The 7,098-nt window shown below is 41.5% G+C and overlaps 1 pseudogene; it reads right to left on the reverse strand.

The window, feature by feature from the left end:
* Positions 1-5,633: 5,633 nt before the first annotated feature.
* On the reverse strand, positions 5,634-6,628 carry LOC144251468 (sorting nexin-21 pseudogene; annotated as a pseudogene).
* Between the last annotated feature and the right edge of the window lie 470 nt (positions 6,629-7,098).

Raw genomic sequence — 7,098 nt, forward strand, 5'->3', positions numbered from 1 at the left:
TGCTGTACAGCTTTGTGTCCAAGGCTCAGTGGCCTATACCATATGGCCTATGAGTATGGTAGCCTATTATACCATCTAGGTTTGTGTAAATACACCTTTCATGTTGTTGGCACAATGATAAAAAATCACCTAAGGATTCACCTCCTAGAATGTGTGCCCATCATAAAGCAACATATGACTATGTATTTAAATATGCTATTTGAAAATGTGTGCAAAATGCAGAATTCCCATGTGAATTTCATAAATATTTTGTAGTTGAAATATTTTGTAGTTGAACATTCAACTGTTGACACATTGGTCAGATGGCTAATTTTGAGTGATTCATTTCCTTTTTAGTAGTGAAATGCATGGCATAATTTCTAGTCCAAAGCATTCGTAAGAATCATGGCACATGTTACTAATGGTGAAGGAGAACCTGAAGTGGAGCTGAGAAAGAACAGTGTCAAGCAAACCACCCCAACACCAAAGAGCAGAAAGAGAAGGACTTAGGATAGTATTAGGCAAAAATATTGTATCCAGGCACCTGAGACTCCAAATTGGATCTAAGCCAGGCTAGATTCTACTCAGTGTGGCAAGGGTGCCTGGGAGCAGTGTGTAACCATAGTTATCCAGAATCCTGGTTTGCATTGTCTAATTGGTACTCAAAGCAGCATCTAATACAAGATGTACAAGCCTGAGAAAAACCAGGGTGGGGCTGGGGACCAGAAAGGAAAATGCAGGGCAGAGGATGTGAAGGTGGATGAGGGTTATTACATTTCAGCATGGTCAGTGTATCCATTTCACTCCTTGATACCCAGGAGGCTAAATTTACTTGGGCTATAATTGCCTCTGGGATTGAAAACCACAGACTTTCCATTAACCAGTCAGAGCAAAAGGAAGTTCCCATTATGTAGACTCTACACTGCTGGTCTGTGCTGGGGGATTATGAGTCTGTTCCTGGCTGGTCATTTTCAACAAAACCATTACTGACACCATAACATGCTGATGATATTGCTTAGAGAGTATTTCTATTTTGAAATGAAGATGCTTTCTAATTTAATTTTCAGAATTCCATAGATGGGGTATAATGGAGGCTATAGAGATGATTCCAGCAGCAATTTCATGATGTGCTAACATGATGAATCACACTTTCTGATAGGAATGGTGTGGGTGTAAGCAGATGCCTGGTTCCACAGGTTCACACCATCTGTGTAATCTCAGGTAACTTACTTTTCCTCTCTGTGTCTGTTTCCTCATCTCTGAAAATATAGGTAATACCTACCTAATAGAATTAGTATAAAGGAGATATGTATGTATGTATGTATATATATATATATATATATATATATATATATATATGTGTGTGTGTGTGTGTGTGTGTGTGTGTGTGTGTATATATATATATAATCTTGTGCCTGGAACCTAGAAGTAAGTTCTCAATGAATTTTAGCTAATTTAGCTCCTATTGACTTAAAGAATAAAATCAGAAACATAGTCCATAACCTTGTGTAGAATAATAAACAATATCTTAGGGCAAAGTATTGGCACTAGGTATTTACATTATCAGAAATATTTTCACTAGTACTATGCTATTATGACAATATTACAAAATAGGGATGTTAAAAAGAAGTCTGTACAAAGTCAGAAAGTCTTACTATAGCATATTGCTCTATTTTGGTTTTCTAGAATATCATCTCTGTAAATAATAAAATCCCTCAGATTTTAGCTGTTTGAATCAACTTGTCATAAGCAGCTTAAATCTTCTTTCAACTTCACATATTTTTTATGAGCTGGAAGGAACTCTCCAGGACATTGTCTAAGTGTCTGTGTCAGGATAATAAACCCTGGGTACATGTGCTGCTTGTTATCTGAATGTTTTTTTTTTTTTCCAAGTCTTGTACAACATATGATGTCTGGCCACCAACATGGATCCTGCAACATTCCTGATAGGTTAGTGAGTGTTAGCCTCTAGGTGAATGTATCTCTGTTACAGGGATGCCATCTTCACTTGAATGTGCAAGGAGACATTGGTGTGGGTCCCTAGAGAGAACAACACTGACTGATGATGAAGGATGTGGTAGAGTTCCATCTCCTGAATTTGCTCTGGTTTTCTTCAATCATCCTGTCACAGGCTTGTTCAGTCTCTCCATATCTCTGGTACTTACTTCTTTGTTTCCCTGTCTCCAACTCATCTCTTAATCCATTTGCTGTCCTGTTGCTACTGAAATCTTGCTAAAGGTTACTTACCTGATGACCTTACTTTCCTGGGCAGGACTCACATGTTCATTCACATCACATGAAACACCCTCACATTCCCTGAAAGGCCCCTTCTCTTTACCACTGCTCCCAGCCTGGCCTCAACCACAACCACCCAGCCACGTTGGCATCCCTTCACAAGACTGTACCCATCCCACTCCCAGTGGACTCTTGGAACATCTTGCCTTCCTATGGTTTGGAGTGTGTTCCTTCTGTGGGATCTCTATTCCCTCCTCTATGGTTCTGAGTTGCTGTTCCACCTTGGTAGGTTTTCCAGTATGTCTTCTTACAGCTCAGGCACCTCTGACAAGCCCAGTTTCTGTCATCATCCACATTCATAGTTATGTCTCCCCAGCACCTGGGGCCATGTCTTACATACAGTGTAAACTCCTTCATAATTCCTGAGCACCTGCACACACAGATGCAACAGGTATGGATAAAAATTCAGACAGTCTTTCCCTTTCTACTTACTCTGTGGTACAATTAATTGACCTGTGGGATTACAATTTGGTCAATTAAGTTTCCTTAAAAAACATTAACAAATTAAGTGACTCAATATTACCATTGCAATTTATTTATTTTTTTCATGAGTTTGGACAAAAACTAAAAAAGATGAGGCTGAGATTGGGGCTTAGTGGTGGAGTGCTTGCATAGCACATGTGAGGCACTGGGTTTGATTCTCAGCACCACATAAAAGTAAATAAATAAAATAAAGGTATTGTGTCCATATGCAACTAATTTTTTTAGGCAGACACTTAAGTTTTCTATTACTATTTAAATAATTTCAGGTAAACATTGCATTAAATAGAGGAGCTATAATGAGAGTCTGATGTCTGGAGGGGTACTACATACCAGGAGCAGAAGCATTCTAGGGAAAATCAGAGACAGAGAATTCTGTGGCCGGTTGGTGAAATACCCTGAATCCTCCCACTCTGCCTGTTGGCTAGATGGTAGAAGAGTCAGAAAACTAAGGTTGTTTTGACAACAACCCAGTGTATTAAACTAGAAATAATTTCCCATAAATTAGTTACATTAAAAATTTCAGTATCATATGAATCCAAATTCTAAAAATAAAGTAAAATTCTTCCTTTTTTCTTTATGTAATTTTTATGCATTTCTTGAATACATCAAAGAAATTACTGTCCTGTTTTGGTTGAAAAGGAAATGAGGGGCTGGGGATGTGGCTCAAGCGGTAGCGCGCTCCCTGGCATGCGTGCGGCCCGGTTCGATCCTCAGCACCACATACCAACAAAGATGTTGTGTCCGCCGAGAACTAAAAAATAAATATAAAAAAAAAATGTCTAATGTCTACTTACTCATTAAAAAAAAAAGAAAAGGAAATGATATTTTATGACGGATTCATTTATAAATATTCTTGCTAGGAATGGATTGATTGCACTTGCTCTGAGCAGCTGACATAAAACCATATCAAAGTTCCCAAATCCAGTTTTTCCTTCCATGAAGAGACTGTGACCACAAGACACAGCCCTGAGGAAAATCATATGCTTCATTAGAAACAAGAGCCTTCCCAGATGGAGCGCCTCACAGGAGTCTGTTCTCCAGGAACATGCCCACATTTAGCAGGGAATTGTTCCTGGTTTTCTCAAAGTGGAAGGAAGGAGGCAACAGACAGAAGTACATCTATATCACAAAACAATGCAAGAAAATTTATATGGGCAGTTTTAGAACGTTCTAGTTGATTATTTGAAACACCAAATACCTATATCTTGGCAATGACATTTTTTCCCTATTTTAGTATAAAGTAGGGAGTCTCTAGCTTAATAGGAAGTCTAGCTTTGGAATGTTTTTTTTTATATTGCTTTAATTCTCCTCAATCAAAATGCTCAAATTACCAAACGTTCATTCTAAGATAATAAAAATGAAAACAAATTCTCATGCAGCCTTTGTCTTGTCCTGAAAATTCAAGTTGTTATAAATTTATGGACCAAATATGATAGTACAGTTGTTAAATTTTTGTATTTAAAGTCATATGGTCACTTAGAAAAATGTCCCTCTACATAAATGACCACCTGAACTCTTTCAGGTCTTTTCTACATTTTAAAAACTTTGTGTAGCAATTTCCCAATATTTCTACAATAATATAAGAGAAAGGGAATTAAATAATTTTCCTTCTATTTTCACTGGAGAAAACTGAGGTATTGCAGGGTAAAATTTTTGTCTAAAGTTTATTCAAAATAGATTATTTATTCACACAATAAATATGTTGCTCTATGAGGTAGCATTTGGAGCAACATTTATAGAATAAAACTATGGTTTTTAAAATTAATATTTGTTATGGTTTAGATCTGAGATGACTCCCAAAAGTGCATGTGTGAGGCAATGCAAGGATGTTTACAGGTGAAATGATTACAGTATGAGGATTGTAATCTAATAAGTGGATTAATCCACTGATATGGATTAATTGGGTGGTAACTGCAGGCAGCAGTTAGGGTGTGGCTGAAGGAAGTAAGTTACTGGGGCCATGACTATGGGGTTTATATTTTATCCCTGGGAAGAGAAATATGCTTTCTCTCCCTCTCCTACCTGCTGTCAAGTCTTGAGCTGCTTTCCTCTGCTATGCCTTCCACCACCATGATGCTCTGCCTCACCTTGGGCCCAGAGCTATGGAATTGGCTAATCATGGACTGAACCTCTAAAACTATGAGCCAAAATAAATGTTTACTTCTCTAAGTAGTTGTTGTCAGGTACTTTGGTCACAGTGACAAAAAAAAACCTAAAATTATATTATTTTTAATTGACAAATAATAATTGTATACATTTATAGGGTACAATATTTTTAATGTGGAATGATTAAATCAACATGATTACAATCATAATTAAGTTAATTTAGCATTTACTAGATACACACATATATATGTATATACATATACACACACACACACACACACACACACACACAAATATACATATGCACCTTTGAAATGTGTTTGGGTTTCTATTGTACCATAATTAACAGAATTCTTTTTTTTTCCCTGAGTGGCTGATCTTTAATTTCCTTGGGCCAGAACTACAGCCCTTCCTCTGGCTCTCAACTGCAAGACTTCAGTCAGGCTGACTTGATGGCTTAGAGGCCCATGGAAAAGAACACATTAATCCTGACCTGGGCAATGGCCCCTGGCTGTGAATAAGCTAGAGGGGCTGTGTCAGACTTCCTCCTTGTACCATTCCCTGGGTACCAATCCCCAGCCAAAGCTTGTCCTCAGCCCAAGTCAAAACAAAATTTCTTCTGTCCACTGCAAATTCTCTGTGGAACTTCTGGGGGCTCTCAGTAACCCTGCGGCCTTCTAGCTGCTTTCCATGTCCTCCTCTTCAGTCCCCTGCTCCCCAAATCCTGGGGCAGCCCTTCTCCCCACAGTGGCTTTAAGGCTAGGTGAGGGTTAGCCCAGCACCTCCTTGATGAGCAGCAATTCTTTGAGACTGGGGGATGGCACAGGGGCCTGGAGCAGGGACTCTGAGTGGCATTTGTCCAGACCTAGGCCCCAGGGGAGCCGGACATGGGCCTCCAGGAAGGGTGCCAGGAAAGAATGGGGGCTCTTTTCTCCCAACAGCTGCAGGGCCTTCTCACAGCAGGCCCAGGCCTCCACAGGGTCCTCCAGCTCCTGGTGGCACACAGCCAGCCCAGCTAGGGTCAGCAGAGAATGGTCTGGGCCCCAGGAGGGCATCCAGCTGGGTCTGCAGCTGTCAGGCATTGGCCCAGAGTGCCAGGGCCTCATGATAGAAGCCGGTACAGGTGAGGCTCTGTGCCTGCTGCAGCTCTGGCAGCACGAAGAAATCCTGCAAGTCTGGGGCATGGCGTAGCTCAGGCACGGCTTGTAGGTGGCCCAAAAAAACTGTCCAAAGGCTCTGCTAAGGCGGGCAATCGTCTCCACGGTAAAATTCTGGCGCGGGCGCTCACGGGGGAAGGAGACGGCATCCATTGGCCCCAGAACTTCAGCTGCAGGTTTCTGTGCAGCTGCTTAAAGTCTGAGTAGCTGCAAGAGATCTGGGCGGGCTGGCGATCTGGTGGCCCTGGACACATCATGGCGAGGGTATAGAGTAGGAGGGAGGGTCCTTGACAACACTGGTGCTGGTCACCTCAAAGAGCAGCTGCCGGGATACCAGAGTGTATTGGGATTTCTTCCAGAAATCCTATAGCTCTGAGGCTAGGAATTGACTGCCTCGCTGCCCATCAGGTGGGGGAGTCTGTTCTGTCTTCTCGCGGTGTCTGTCCCTGGGAGTCCAGGCGGGCCTCCTTGTGGTGCTCAGCGCTGGTGAAGCTGAGGGTGCAGCTGAGACAGGAGGACAATTCCTCGGCAGCGGCATCCTTCAGCTAGGAGGTCCCTGGGAACTGCTCAGCCTCTGGGCCCCCCGCCGAGCCAGGAGGCCATGGCATCCTGGGGGGAGTGGACTACACTAGGTCCAGGGCTGGGGCAGGAGGAGGACCCCTGCCAACAGAATTTTTGACAGTTACAAAATTTTGGTTATTCATGTGAACAAGTTTGTGAACAAAAACTTTTTTCAATTTCATGCTTGATTGCCTTTTAACATTTTGAATATGGAATTTGAGAGTTTTATGGAATCCAGTAACTTTTGCATTTAGACTAACAGATTGTGCCCTTTGAAATTGCTATATCAAATTTATGCAATCAGGATAATTCTCCAGCTGGTGAGCTACGGATAGTTAAAAATCTTTAAAACTGAGTATTAAGGGCAAAATCATTACTAATAAAGAGTCAACAGCCAATAGTCCCAGTTGTGACTCCCAAAAACTCCCTTGACTGGGATTTGGGGTTTCGCATTGTGTCTTCTCACTGCCCCACTCTGTCCAGTAGTAGTGCCAACCTCAACCACAGAGCACACTGT

The sequence above is a fragment of the Urocitellus parryii genome (genome assembly GCF_045843805.1).
Source record: "Urocitellus parryii isolate mUroPar1 chromosome 13 unlocalized genomic scaffold, mUroPar1.hap1 SUPER_13_unloc_8, whole genome shotgun sequence".
Taxonomy (NCBI): domain Eukaryota; kingdom Metazoa; phylum Chordata; class Mammalia; order Rodentia; family Sciuridae; genus Urocitellus; species Urocitellus parryii.